Below are 15,983 nucleotides of genomic sequence, written 5' to 3' on the forward strand. Positions count from 1 at the left end.
TTTCCATCTTCATTGCACTATCTAGTATTGAAGGAACACAAAGAATTGTATTGTAAAATGTCTCTCTTGATGGGAGAAACCATAATACAAAGCCTTTTGGAGGGGGACCGGCTCCATGCAAATCCGGTCCTCAACTGTTTTCAATTGCTTAATTTCTCTCTCTTTTGAAGTATTGTTCATGCTATCTAACTAGGTGTTATGCTTTTGTTGCTCTCTCCACCCAAGCACTCTTGTTAATCTCATTAGGAATCTATTCTAATGAAATGCTCACTATGTTCATGCTATTTTCCACAACACACAAGTTACTAGGCCATTAAATGTTACAGATCAAGTGTTTGCATTGTTTGATTGTTTATGCAATTTTACAAGTGTATGTTTCAATATGTGTGTTTGAATAGTTCTCTAATTTCATGTGGTTTTAAAATTCAAAAGATTATTTTCTCATGCTTTTAGCGGCTCTTTTCCACCATGTGAACCCACCCTTACATGGCCACCCTATATAAAGAGGTAAAACTCCCCCCTTCACAAACACATAACACTCCTTCCCTCACCGAACACCACAAGCTCTAAGAAGCCCCCCAAAGGCACTTTCACGATGGCAAGGACCAAACAGACTGCAAAGAAGAACTTGAAGACCATTGAGGCACTCAAAAAGCAGAAGAAGCGTGCAAATCGGTAACCAGAAGAACTAGCTGACCCGGAATGCACAGAGACGGACACGTCCGATGAACGTCCATCGTGGGAAGGGGAGGACATCTCAGTAACCATAGGGTGGGTGGGAAGACGTTGCCAGGCCAAATGGGTGCAATGCCATCTGGGCGAGGTCGCCCCAATGTCGCTGGCAACTCACTGCCCAAAGGAATGGGTGCCATGCCTTGTGATCAACCCAACAAGGATAAGTGTAGCAGTAATGATGAGGATTATGATCCGGATGAAGATGCCCCCTAGCCACCTCCCAAGCACCGTCAAAATTCAAAATTCTACAGGAAGCCACAAAGAGTAAAGCCAGAAGGAGCTCAGAGGCCCCACAACGCCAACCTCAAAGAACACGACGATTTTATAGAGCATTTTATGAAATTCGGTATTACCAAAAGACAACGGACCTGCTTATAAGGAAAGCAGCATTTGCACGGGCATGCAAGGAAGTGCTACAAAGCTACATCACAGAGCTTTGGATGTCAACAATTGCCCTCAAATCAATTCAGGAGGCTGCAAAGGCTTATTTGGTCAGTCTCTTTGAAGACACGTTCTCATGTGTTGTCCATGCCAAGCGTGTAACAATCATGGCCAAGAACATGCAACTTGTATGTCACCTAAGGCATGGCTTATACCCTATGATGTCAAAACCTCTTTTTGTAACTAACTTTTTTATTGGAATCAATTTACTTTGGAACCCTTGTACTCGATTCAAGTTTTCTTGTGAACTCAATGTATTTTCACTTGGTGTGACCAATACAATACGTCTCTTTTTGTCGCTCTATGTAAACTTAACGTCCACTTTTAATGTCTATTTGTCTACATTTATTTTGTTAAATGGTTGAAGGTGAGATGCTAATCAACTATACAAAATGTTCTCCAATTGACAGGCATAGCTTAGATGATGGCAACCAAAGCTAAATAAATTTTTTGGTTGGCTTGAAATTGTCCATTAGGTAAAAGGTTTGCTCTGTATTTACCAGAAATTTGCAAAACTAGTCATATTGGTGTTGTCCATAAGACAGTGAGGTTTAGCCAGATAGCAAGCTTGCAAGGATAATTCTTGCTACCTTATGGACACATTTAGAATTGAAAAAATGTCACAGACAAGGCATCGCTAGTACAAGAAAAGCAATTATATGCTAGTTTTTGGACAAGTTTTTTTCAATGTACAAAATCAACTTTCAAATAGTTAACACATATTACAAATGGGTAGAATTTTTGGAGTTTGCCTTGTCACTAAACATGAACAAAACAGTAAATTGAATTTTGCAAAAGATCATGGACAAAAGAGATAATTTTCATTTAAAATCTTGTACATCCGGCCTAACTATCTTTTAATAGGAGCCGCTTTGCGATCTCTCTACGACGTTCTATAGCGCTGGGTAGAATGGATGTAAGTACAGAAGCAGCTATAGCTTGGGCACTGTCAACCCCCAGGGCTTGACAAAGAGCTATGCGTGTCATGACCTTGCCCCGAAAGTCAATGCCAAAAATTGCAAGTAATTTTTTCACCATCATAATTACATGGGATGTTTGAGGGATTGTTGGAGCCCCATTGGTCCAACTGTTGTAATGAGCCCATTTGTAAAGCATATCAAATTCCATTTTTTATGTCAAAGACGTCTTATCAGTTTGATCCATTCGTCTGGATTATGTAAATATTAGTCAGTTAGTCAGGACTCAGATTTATTCCCACTTTGTAATCATGAGCAAGAGAACCCCATGTACATTTTTGAGCTAAGGTAACTAAAGTATAAAAGTCACCTTAGAACCATTTTTAAAAAACAACATTTGAATTAATCATGTGTCGTACGAGTCGGAGAGAGAGAGAGAGTGTGTCTTATCCTCTTCGCTACGCGCTTCTCCCTCACCGGATTCACGACGTGACCACACCACCGCGATAGTCTCTCCGAGAGCTACGCGCCCACGCCATGCATTCGCCGTTTCGAGTTGATCGCGATCGATTCTTCCACGAGCTTGTTTTGCTTGTAAGTAGCACAAACAGTGTCTCTTTTCAATAATCAAGTGCTTCATGGAATGAGAAAGAGATTAGCTACACATAGATACTGATAAACTTAAGTTTCGCCCACTTTTGGATTATGACCTGTTGGTCTATCGCGACAGCATTCGAGATAGCTAGGATTCAAATCTGGTGAGATTAGACTTATAGGTAAGTATGTCCTAGTGAGAGGATGATGCCTAGTAAGTTTGATGCGATTCCGAGTTCATTGGATGTGTAAACTGTGTTGTAAGCGTTAAGGGATAGAGTGGGTTGCATTTTATCAGGGTTAATGAGTGATGCATCATAAAAGTGCATATGTGTAGATTGGTCTCAGCCTGACAAGCTAACGAGATTGCCTACGTGCACCTACGGGTTAGTCGTGTCATCGGATGATAAGTATGTTGTCTGTGTCGTACTCGTGAGTATGAACAGGGGAGTAGTTTTGCCCTAAAACATTGGCGCCGCTGCCGGGGACACAAGACCTTAAGTAGGGAGATCTACGTCACTCGTGTTATGGTTAGCTTACTTTAGTTTTGACTAGAGAGAGCTTAAACTTTTAGAACAAGATCCAGGATAGAGTATCTTGAGGTCTAGTGGATAGCCAAGAAGCCTGTGTCTTGCCGAGGGTCTGCGATTAGTTAGATTTAGTTAAATAGGATAATGAGGAGTTATGGTTTTTGGTTTTGAGTGCTTGTTATACTTATGAAGAAATAGAGTAGAAAAACGTTGTAAAACCGCAAAAAACAAACAAAAAGAAGAAACAATAAGGCTATTTGCTTGCCTTGAAAGCAAAACCCACCTCATATACCCTTGAAAAGGGTGAAAAGAGTCGACATTGAAATTTATGATTCAACACTCGAGAAAACATAAGGAAAAAAGAAACAGATGATTGTCATAAGGAAACACTAAAGTGAACCTAAAAGAGGCCAAGATGAGATATAACCATTAGCCAAGGGTAAACTGACTGTGTCATGAGGAATGACTGAAGTGCACAAGTTTAAGATGCAGTGTCATCAAATTTGCATCACTTCAAGTGCAATGGAGTTGTGACTAGTCAAAGAAAAGTGAAATTTTTGAAGTGCTTAAGTTTTGAGGTCAAAATAAGTCCAAACTTCACAAAACTTGAGGGATAGACTTGTATGGGCACAGGGAACAAGACTATGCAAAAATAGACAAAAACTTAAGTCCCCATTGCTCACTGCCTGGTCTATCGCGATAAACTGGTGAAAGTGGTGTTTGTCTAGCAACAAGCAAAAAACCCTGATACCACAAGCTTAACACATCAATACAAGGGTACTCACAAAAATTGAGTGAATTTAAACACCAAATTTTGACCCCAAAACTTCAAAACTGGTGTTGGGAGTCTGAATTCAGAGACAAGGGCAAGAAATCTTTGACCCAATGTCCAAACAGTGCCAAAATTGGTCAATGCACTACACAAGGGGAGACTAAACTAACTGTGGGGAAAACTTTGGAAAAAAGCTGAAAATGAAGAAAGTGCTCAGTCTATCGCGATAGACCAAGGAACTTTCTACTGGGGAACTTTTCTTTCAAATTTTCCCTAAGGAGAGCTTTATCAGGGCCTAAATAGCACACACACCAAAATTCAAGGCATTTAGATCACTGAAGGTCAAGCTGAGGGTCAGATAGAGAATCAAGCTCTGACTGAAATACTAAAAGGGGACCAAAACCCAACCCAAGTGTCCAAACTTCACAAAACTAGAGGGATAGGCTATAGAGGGTAACTAGAACCCAAGGGTAAAGTCACAATTTTGAATTGACTTATGCTGAGCAAACTGTCAATCTATCGCGATAGACTAAGGAAGTAGTGAGTTAGACATTTTTTGTAATTGGTGACTATACTGCTAGGACATACTCTCTATATAGATCCCAGCCATCATTTCAGAATTGAAATTGGACCACCAGAAGACTGACTAAGTAGTTACTGTATATACTTGAAAGATTTTTTGGTAATTCAGGGAAAACACTTGTGAACAGACTAACCATCTTTGTGTAGATCCCAGAAGGAGGTCATCACAAAGCTATACAGGAAGAAGGAGTCCAGGTAAGCTTTAAGTTTGCAACAAAACTTTCATTCATATGTATTTGAGGCCAGGAGCCTTTGTTAAGTCGGGAGCTAAAAGTGTCAAAAGTCAAATTAGCACCACGTCAACACAAGAGAGTGTAACTCAGACGAGACTAGACCCATTGGCACCAATCATTGAAGACGGTAGTGATACTGACACTTCGTCGGAAAAGTCCTTCTTCATGATGGGGAGTCAACAACCAGTAGGGTTCAACGGTGAAGGATCAATGCCAGGGGGGAGCACCTCCCTACATCCTTTAAACAAAACCCAGTTCACTATGATCTTCTTGGAAGGAACTAACTCGAGGGGAGCCCTAGTCTATTCTGACTATCGGGGACGCAAGTGTATCTGTATTGAAGAAAGACCGGCTCAGAGACTAGAGATAATTCGAGTCTACGATGATGGAGACAGATTCAGAGACGAAAAGGGAAACCACTATCTGATAGTGAGTAACCCTGAGGATTACAACAGATATGGGGATAACGTGGCCAAAGGGAAAATAGTTTTAGAAACCCAAGAACCGCCTCCTAACATTGATCTACATGGAGCGCTTTTTATGTATGATAAGAAAACAACCAGAGTCCCAACCTATAATGAGAAGGTAGGGATTTACAAGCATGAAAGCGAAGGAATAGTCTCTTACTTTCAATGCAAGGAACCCTACCCGAATGAATTAAGCAAAGACAAGGTTCTTTACTTATTTTCATATGAAACTGCTATGGGGAAGGGTATTGTTTTTGTTGACAGATACGGGCGAGAATACAAACGTATTCTCCCAGAAGAGGTTGAAAAGGCAACAGTTCCGGGAGCATCAACCTATGGCCCCGATGAGGTACCAAGAGCCACCTACTCCCCTAGCAAGTCGACTAATCCCTTTTCAGAAGAGTATGATGCTACCTCACATTCTACCCGACCACCGACGTCCAACTACCAGGACCAACCAGCTACTCAGCCATCACTGCAGGCATGGCTTCGACAAAGTGCTACCTTAGAACAAGAACGAACCCGAGAGGGTTATCAAACCGCACGAGGGTTAAGGGATTTACAAGAACCACCGCTTTATGCACAGTATCAAGGAGAGAGTAAGCCAAAGACTCAGGGGTCAACTGAGCTTGGAAGAACACCCCGAGAACGAGTTCGGAGAGATGAACCATCTCTCCCGAGAGCTGTTAGAAATTATGGATTAGGAGCACCATTGGGAGAAGAACCTGGCCACTACAGAAGACCAGAGGAGGTATATCGACTAGGAAGGGGAGATCCCATGATGAGATTTGGAGACCATCGTAGAATTAGACCTTCTCAAGTGCAAAAATGGGTAAACAAGAAATATACGGGAAGCAAGGATCCAAGAGATCATGTAGCAGCCTTTGTGCGTGTAATTAGAGTTCAAGAGGTGCTAGACTTTCCTACCCAATTTGCAGGATTCGGTTTAACCTTAGAGGATGATGCGGCTACATGGTTTGACTCGGTGGAGCGAAGAGACTTTGAGTCTATGGAGGAAGTGTTTGACGAGTTTATCGAGGAATTCTCACAAAGGGGGATAGCTCATAATACCGTCTCGCAAATCCATAAATTCAAACAGAAAGATGGAGAGTCCGTGCGAAAGGCCGCCCTCCGATTAAAAAGATATGGTAAGTTCTGTCCCGTGGAAGAACTGTCAACTCAGTCCAGACTCATGCTTATATTTATACAAGGACTAAGGAATGCAGATCTTCAAAAGGACTTACATATGAAAAGGAGCACTACGTTGAATGATTTGACCAAAGAAGCTCTATACCTTGTGGAAAATTGTGCGGTCTACAAAGAGGGTGAGTTCAAGGATCTTAACGATGATTCCTTCTCACAACAAAGCGGGAGCAAGTCTACTAAGACAACACTGAAGGGGGAAGTAGCGGTAAGCCAAGAGCAGCTTGTAGAGGAAGTGCTTAAAAAGATTAACTTGTATTCCAAACCACAAGCTAAACAACCAAAATGGTGTGCGATTGAACAAAAATGGACAAACCATGGAACTGAGGAGTGTTATTATAACAAGGGATATGTGAGAGAACGACCCTATGCTCCACAAGCTCAGGCGACATCTCCTCAAGTCCAACCGATGCCTAGATATCAGATTGGCAACCTACCAGGACCTGTAGGTGCAGAAAGACCACAACCAGTGTTGGGGCAACAACCACCCCTACCAGGATTACGACCAGTTGGCATAAGATACACACCCACAGTAACCGAGTCGGACGAGAAGGCTTTGGTGTTGGGGTATAAAGCCCAATGTGGTCGCCCAAGTAAGTGGGCGGGCCGCCAGGTATGTACACATATTCTTTTGTAAAAACCTAATAAGAACTCACTATGCTCTACACATTACAGTAGAGAGAGTTCACCATATCGTCGTGCTCTTCTTCTCACACTCTCTCTCGCGTCGCACTTCCGCTCGTACTCCTTCAACTGGTATCAGAGCTCAGATCGAGGCTCGGGGCAGCACTGCAGGAGGCTAGAGTCACCAGCTCAGATTGGAGTGAAATTTGACAGGCAAAGACACGGCCCCAAATCTTGTGGGAGCGCCCATAGGGCTTGGTGTGCTCAGAATTTCATTCTGAGGTCATCTTGGTCACCGTTCGGCTTCGACAAAGCTCTGCGCATGCCATTTTCGACTACGTGGTCTCAGCGGGTGCAGATCCGACTCTGCAAATTTGGGGTTTTCGGCCTACGACTGCAGGTGCTGAGGATATCGACACTCCCAGAGTGTTGATTTGTGGTTGTCTACACATCGAAGGACGGCTCACAGTTCTTGGAGGCGTGTCACATACGACACGGACGCATCTACACATAGTCTGTAGGCGACATCCACTAGTTCATCAGGTAGCTTGTGTTTGCTGCTTGATATTCCAGATTTCATCCTGACATTGCAGGTACTTCCACATGGGATGTATTGTCAGAGATATTGATGTATGTCTGTTGAGGGTTTGCTGGCTGTGAGTCACGCAGCAAACAACCGCCGCAGCGGTTACAGCATACAGTGGGAAATTTGTGGATGTATGACTTTGTGGGAAGTCTATGTACTGTTAGATTTACTGCAGCCTTTGTTGAAGGTCGAGTGAGGTTTTATTGAGCTGGGGGATTCTCGAATGTTGAGATCCTTTCGGTGATACAGGTCTTGGAGCGATCCCTCGAGCACCCTTAGATAGGCAGCTAGGATGTATTGACTGTGAGTTAGACAGTTGGGATTGCATCTTTGCTTTACTGCCGTTGAGGCATTGTCGCAGTCTATGCTTACAGGACAGTGACTGGACAGTCAGAGACAGTACAGGTGCAGGACAGGTTTACCCACAGCTTACAGTGTTAGAGAGACAGTGGTTTTTTGAGCTGTTTTTTGGTCTGTTTTTAGTACACCAGAGCCATTTTACAAAGGAGACTCTGCCAAAATTTCTGCAGAATATGAAGCTTTCTTGGTTCATTTGACAGGTTGATATTGGTTCAGAGGTCAGTTTACAGGGGAAACTCTACCGAATTTTTCCCCGGAAAGTAAACTACTGTGAAGCGTAGCTATGGCTAGATCACAGTTAACTACTCTTTACAATATCAAGAAGCTGGATGGAACCAATTTCCCATTGTGGAAGAAGCAGATTTGGCATGTGTTGGTACAAAAGAAGCAGATAAAACCTATAAAGCTCAAGGGGATAAAACCAGAAGATATGGACGAAGATGAATGGAGCGAAATGGATGAATTGGCACTTTCTACCATTATGCTGACTTTGGCAGAAAGAGTTCACTTCAATGTAGCAGACGAGATGTCGGCTTATCAAGCATGGACAAAGCTGAGTGATCTTTATGAGAAGCAGAGTGCAGCTTCACAGGTATACTGGCTTAAGAAGCTTGTTGACTTGAAGATGAAAGAAGGGACACCTATGTCCAATCATCTGAATGAATTCAACACCATCTACAGTCAGTTGTCAGCTCAAGGTGTCAAGTTTGATGAACCTGTTAGAGCTATGTTCCTGTTGATCACATTGCCGGAAATTTGGGACACTTTTCGCACAGCTTTGAGTAATTCTGCACCTCCAGATGGTTTGACCATAGCAGGTGTAGAAGGCAGTCTGCTTACTGAAGAAACCAACAGAAAGACAATGGACAAAGGCAAAGGAACAGCCTTAGTTGTCAGGGGAAGGACCAAAGAAAAGTACAAAGGTGGAAAGAGGGATCAGTCTCGTAGCAAGTCCCGCAGTGCTAAAGGCAAGAGTGACATAGAATGCTACCATTGTGGCAAGAAGGGTCACATGAAAAGAGACTGCACAGAATGGAAAGCAGAAAAAGGCAAAGAGAAAGCAGAAGACCATGGTGAGAAGAACAAGTCCGCAGTGAAGATTCAAGAAATAAATGTGACAAACACTGTTGCAGAGGATGACAGTCTAGTGTCACGAGACATCTACTTCTTGAAGAATACAATGGACTCAGCTCTTCTTACAACATCTGATGGACATGCACTGAGTGACTGGATTATAGACTCAGGGGCATCACTTCATGTGTCTCCAAACAAGGAGTGGTTTACCTCTTATGTGACCACTAAAGATCATGTTCGGCTAGGCAATGGGCAGACATGTGAGATCTTAGGTGTTGGAGATGTTCAATTGAAGTTTCAGAATGGCTCTTCTTTCACGCTGAAGAATGTGAGACATGTTCCCGCAATTACAAAGAGCTTGATCAGCACAGGTTTACTTGATGATGCTGGCTACGTCACCACTTTTGGACAGAACATGTGGAAGATATCCAAGAGTTCTATGACAGTAGCACATGGAGTAAATTCTGGAGGACTTTACATGATTTATGTATCAAATGTCTCTAAAAATGTAATCAATGTAACCGAGCAGCCGAACGTTTCTTTGTGGCATAGCCGGTTAGGACATATGTCCAAGAAGGGAATGGAAATCTTGTCTCGTTCTGGTTATTTTCCTGGCTTTTCATTTAATGATTTTGAATTCTGTGAACATTGTCTGTATGGTAAGCAAACAGAGCAACCACATAAGCATAGAAGCAGTAGAAGAGATACACAGTTGGCACTTGTTCATAGTGATTTGTGTGGACCTATGCCTAACCTATCTCTAGGGGGAGCTTCTTACTTTATGACATTTATAGATGATTACTCGAGGAAAGTATGGGTTTACTTTCTCAAGCACAAGGATGAAGCATTTAGTGTTTTCAAAACGTTTGTGACACTTGTGGAGAATCAGAGTGGCAAGAAGCTTAAATGCTTACGCACTGACAATGGTGGAGAGTATGTTTCAAAGGCCTTTTAGGACTTTTGTGATTCAAAAGGTATAAAACATGAACTTACTGCTCCTTACAATCCTCCTCAAAATGGTGTTGCTGAGAGGATGAATAGGACCATACAAGAGAAGGTCAGAAGTATGTTGTCTAATGCACAGCTGCCAAATGGGTTTTGGGTTGAAGCTGTATCAACAGCTGTTCATCTTGTAAATAGATCTCCTAGCAAGGTTTTGCAGAAGGATTCAGTGCCAGAGATGGTATGGTCAGGCAAAATTCCCTCATACAAGCATCTCAGAGTCTTTGGCTGTGAGGCATATACTCACGTTCCAAAGGAATTTAGGAACAAACTTGAGCCAAAGAGTAGAAAGTGCATCTTTCTAGGCTATGGTAATTCTGGTGAGATGGGGTACAGACTTTGGGATCCCGAATCCAGAAAGGTTGTCCGCAGCAATGATGTTCACTTTAATGAATCCAAATATCATTCTAAACCAGAGAGGGTTGAGGAGATTAGAAGAGTTGTCTTCCAAGAAGATGGACCTACACGTGCAAGACAAAATGTCAGGGCTCAAGAGGAGCAAGGACAGGATAGAGTGGAACCACAGGTTGTGGCTGAGCCTGATCCACCTATTGTGCGTAGATCTGGACGTGTCACGTGACCTCCTGATAGGTTTGTTCCATCTATGAATTATGTCATGTTGACTGATTGCAAGGAGCCTTCATGTTACAAGGAAGCAGTGCAAATGAAGGACTCCGGGAATTGGCAATTGGCCATGCATTCAGAGATGACAGCTCTGCATAAAAACCAGACATGGAAGCTAGTTAAATTACCACGGGGCAAAAAGGCTCTACCCTGTAAATGGGTTTACAGGTATAAGATCACCACTCATGATAGTCATCCAAAGTACAAAGCAAGGCTTGTTGCCAAGGGCTTTAAGCAAGAACAAGGCATTGACTTTGATGAAGTCTTCTCTCCGGTGGTCAAGATGACTACATTGAGATGCTTTCTTGCATTGGTTGCCATATTAGATTTGGTGTTGCACCAAATGGATGTCAAGACAGCGTTCTTGCATGGTGATTTAGATGTGGAAATTTACATGCAGCAGCCAGAAGGGTTTGTTGAGAAAGGCAAGGAAGATTGGGTATGCCAGTTGTTAAAGAGTCTTTATGGCTTAAAACAATCACCGAGGGCATGGTACCATAAATTCCACAAGTTTATGCTTTCTCAAGGCTACAAACGTACTGAGTTCGATCACTGTCTATATACAAAGAAGGCTAAGGATGGCAGTTGGCTGATCCTTATTTTGTATGTGGATGACATGTTGATTGCTGGCAAGCACTTGGAAGAAATTTCAGCTTTGAAGTCAAAGATGGAAAAATCGTTTGACATGAAAGACATGGGTGAGGCAAGTCATATACTTGGTATGCGCATTGAGAGAGATAGATCAAAGAAGTTGATTTGGTTATCTCAAACAGAGTATATTGACAAGGTTTTGCAACGTTTCAATATGGATAAGGGAAAGGCATTGAGTGTTCCATTGCCACCATATGTGAAACTTAGCAAACAAGATTGTCCTGTGTCTGAGGAAGAACAGGCTGAAATGGATAAGATTCCATATGCGTCTGCAGTGGGTAGTTTGATGTATGCAATGATTGCTACTCGCCCAGACATTGCATTTGCAGTGGGAGTACTAAGTCGATACATGTCAAACCCAGGCAAGAAACATTGGGAGGAAGTGAAAGGAATATTGAGATACCTGACAGCTACAAAGAGTATGCGTATATGCTATGGGAGTCAGGAGCTAAGTGTAAAGGGTTTTACAGACTTAGATTATGAAGGTGACTTAGACAACCAAAGGTCTACGTCAGGGTATGTCTTGACATTGGCTGGTGGAGCAGTATCATGGCGTTCTAGATTACAAGATTGTGTTACTCGGTCTACTACAAAGGTTGAATATGTTGCAGCATCAGAGGCATGCAAAGAATCAATTTGGCTTAATCGACTAGTAACAGATTTGGGAATCAAAGAAGAGATGCATGTGTTATATTGTGATAGTCAAAGTGCTATACAATTGGCTCGCAATCCAGTTTATCACTCAAAGAAAAAGCATGTGGATGTGAAGTATCATTTCATCAGGGAAATGCTCGAGGAAAAGCAAATTCATCTTGTCAAAGTTCACACCACAGAAAATCCTGCTGATCAACTTACAAAAGGACTTCCCTCAGAGAGCTTTGCGCATTTTTGCAAGCAGTTAGGTGTAGGGTAGTACATCACTTCTCTACATCTCTTGTATATTAGCTTGTATAGTAGCTTCTCTCACATTTAAAGTACCACATTGGACTTTAAGTGGGAGGTTGTTGGGGTATAAAGCCCAATGTGGTCGCCCAGGTAAGTGGGCGGGCTGCCAGGTATGTACACATATTCTTTTGTAAAAACCTAATAAGAACTCACTATGCTCTACACATTACAGTAGAGCGAGTTCACCATATCGTCGTGCTCTTCTTCTCGCACTCTCTCTCGCGTCGCACTTCCGCTCGGACTCCTTCATTTGGTACCTATGCATGCATACTACGATGAGCCCAATGGATATGCGGAGAACTCTGTCTATTATCCACAGAATGAACCCTCTACACCAGAACCATGGAGCATGATAGGAAATACAGGACCACCAAGTGCTGCACAGGCAGCAGGGGAAGGACGATATAGCCTGGATGAAAGAACACTGTTGTTCATAGCCAACGGAGGCATGAGCGGGCAAAGGAGTGCACACCAACAAAGAGGAGCTCCAGGAGCACCTCAACAGCCTAAAGGACCATGCTACAAGTGTGGAGGAGACCATTGGCTAAGGGACTGCCCTCATGACGAAATCATTAGGGTCAACGCATATTGCACGGAGTGTGGAATTACTCACTTGATCCCTGATTGCACTAAAAACCCGAGCAAAGGAGCAAAAACTACCTTGAATATGCTGGGAGCGCTACCGTCCAGTGGAGGGTCAGAAAACGAAACTCCGATTCCGGTTAAGGTCTTGACTAGAGCCCAAGCAAGGAAAAATGACAATCAGCCCAAGAGTAACGATGAAAATCAAGAAGAAATCAAGACTGACAAGTCTAGTGTCAGTCGTGATAATCCATGGAAAGAACGAAGAGCGAAAATGAAAGCTAGACGTGAGCGAAAACAAAAAGATGTAGAAGCTGAGCTAACGATAGCTCGAGAACAACTTAAACAGCAAAGAGAGTCCGACTCTCTAAAATCAACGGAAGGACCAAGAAGTGCAAGCTCAGGAGGGTCGGTATTGGTAGATAAGATCAATGAACCCTTAGATGCAATCTTGCAAGCATATGAAGCAAGATTGAAGAATAGACAGACTCTAGAGCAAATGTGGATGACATATCCATATCCAGAGATAGAAAAACAGAGACTAGAGATGTGTAAACAGCTGATTGAAACTGCACAAGCTTTACTGGATCCTCCACCTATGGAAGCAGGAGATAGAATAATCAAACCACCAAACAATGAAACACCTCACAAAACCGAACAAAGGATACCTGACAAGATAGAAAACATTAAGTCCTTGCCGGATATAGAGGATGCAAAAGACGTACCTAATAGCACTGATGAATCACTGAAAGATTTTCCACCATATTCTCCTATTGTGGAAGAAAAGTGGCCTGAAGAGCTATGGGAAACGGTGTGAAAAGCTCAAGAAAAATATGAGACAAAAACAGTCGAGTCAGCGCCTTTCTCGGAGCTGAACTTGAATAAGACTCCATGGGATTTGGACGTTAAATCATTTCAAGGGGATAATGGTTCAGTTTCATCCGAAGATAGTAGACCCCAATCTCTCCGAACTTTGCTATCATATATGGGGGACTATGAGGCAAGGTCAGAAATTCGAAGAGTACAGCGGTTCAAATCAATTGGACACTAAAATCCTGACAAACTTGTTGACCACTCCGGTCAAGTGTACAATCACATTGGCAGAATGTTAAAAATTAGGCCAAGCATGTGGACGGAAGTGGGCAAATGTCTTGAAAAATTTGGCATAAGGACGCCTCTTAAGTTCTTCGAAACCGAGCTTAACGACACAGAACCGAAGAAAGTCAACACTAGACCAGTGCCACTCAGCAAAGTAGGAGAGTATTGTGAAGGGGAAGACGGCAACACGATCCTACCAGTTGAATATAATGGCATAGAGACTAAGGCAATACTTGATAGTGGAGCTGGCATTGCCATTGCGACCAAATTGCTATGGGAAAAATGGGGAAAACCAGCAATACGAACAACTAGAATGAAATTGCAACTGGTGGATGGGCACATAGAAAGGCCTATAGGATGGCTTGAGGCAATCGTGGTATCTTTCTGTGGCATAGAGTACGAACATAGCTTTGCCATAGTAGATTTCGGCAAGAAGAACAACTATGAAATTATCCTTGGTAGGCCGTTCATGAGGCAACTCAAAATGGTGCAGGACTGGGGGTATGATTATTTGTATCTAAGACATGCTGAAACTACTACACGTGTAAACATGAAAAACCATAGCTACCATGATGTCACGAGAACCCCGGGAGAAGAATTTGACTCAGCCACCATTAGTGGATCACAAGTCCCAGCGTGGCTTTGTAAGAAAAAGGAGATATGGATGTGTGGGACATCTCAATGTAGTGAATTTGACCACGATGAAAGGACACTAGAGAGGGTCTTGGAAGACGACGCCTATATACGAGAACCTTTTCCTGAAGAGAAGCTCGAACCCCTAGAATGGTCTCAAATTTTGGCTACCTTGGATGTATGCGACAATGAAGTCACTCCCACCAAATTTTGTGATGAGAATGGCTACGATATCATACCATACTACATGTTGAGCAAAATTGTGGAGGAGGACGAGGACGAGGTAGATGCTGAGAATACGAGGATCCATAAAACAAAAACGAAACTTGAGATTAAAATAGTGGGCTATGTGGACATCCCCACTAAAGAAATCAAGCAGGAAGGAGAACCATTTTATGATTCTTCTGATCAAAGTGAAAACAAGCATAACGCGGATGACGAGAAGTCGGAAAATACAGAAGGAGACGACAATCAAGATCAAGACAATGACGTCTTCTACAATTTCCCAAACCAAAGCGCGAGACGCCAAAAAAAATACAAGAGTAAACGACACCACATCAGTACAACAACCAGGTTGAGACCTATGCCGGAGTTTGAAGGTAAGACACATTTCCTTATGAACATTCACGCTGTTGATTGTGCTAAGGATAAAGTGTCAGGAAGATTTCTTAAGGTTGCTGAAGACTCAGGATTTAAGTCCAGACTGTTGAAACCTAAGAAAACCAGCAAACCAAAAAAAAGAGTCGCAACAAAAAAACTGAATGTCTGTGGTAGTCCAATTATGACGAAAATTGAACGGAAAACGAGATACAATGAGTGGAAGCAAAAAAATAAAAATGTGTGGACAACTGAAATGGAAAGTAGTGATGGAGCGAACGCTAGTGATGGGAGTAAAAAGATAGATGTACCTCCTCACTATTGTAAGTACACCATTCAGGAAAGAAGATTGGTGGTTCAGCAACCAATGAGGGAGCCTAAATCAAAGGAGTCCTACGATGGGCCAGAGAACGCCAAGAAAATAGACTTAGCAGAGCCAGGAGAAAATCCTCGACCTGCTTACATTGCCACAGATCTAGGTCGAGAAGAAGAGGACTTACTGATCAAAACACTTAAGGAATTTCGAGATGTATTTGCCTGGTCGTACAAAGATTTGAAGGGAGTGGATCCTAACATTTGTGAACACTCAATCCCTCTGAAGTCTGATGCAAAGCCAAGCAAACAATGTCCATACACGTATAATGAGACATTCGCCAAAAGGATAAAAGAGGAGATAGACAAACTTATGGAGGCTGGATTTATTTATGAGATAGAACACACGGACTGGGTGTCC

The sequence above is a fragment of the Adiantum capillus-veneris genome, chromosome 21, assembly GCF_014529385.1.
Source record: "Adiantum capillus-veneris isolate H3 chromosome 21, ASM1452938v2, whole genome shotgun sequence".
NCBI classification, from domain to species: Eukaryota; Viridiplantae; Streptophyta; class Polypodiopsida; order Polypodiales; family Pteridaceae; genus Adiantum; species Adiantum capillus-veneris.